Below are 292 nucleotides of genomic sequence, written 5' to 3' on the forward strand. Positions count from 1 at the left end.
TTATTTGAGGTTCATAACAGTACATTGTACTAAGCAATTGTTGGCTCATTAGTTTGTGATTCACATGCACTAAAATTCACCAGAATGCAGGAAATTAAGTCTTTGTAACTAAAATTTTCCGGGTGGGGGACCCCCAGACCCCCCACTTAAAAAGTGGCCTGATTGGCGCTATATTTCGCGCTATATCTCCCGGTATGAATTATGTCCCCAGTCCGGCCCTGGCCATCGGTGTGTGAATGTGTGAGTGAATGGGTAATATGTGAGGACATAATTGTAAAGCGCTTTGGATAAA

This window comes from Notolepis coatsorum (genome assembly GCF_963971535.1).
Source record: "Notolepis coatsorum genome assembly, chromosome: 15".
Classification (NCBI taxonomy): Eukaryota; Metazoa; Chordata; class Actinopteri; order Aulopiformes; family Paralepididae; genus Notolepis; species Notolepis coatsorum.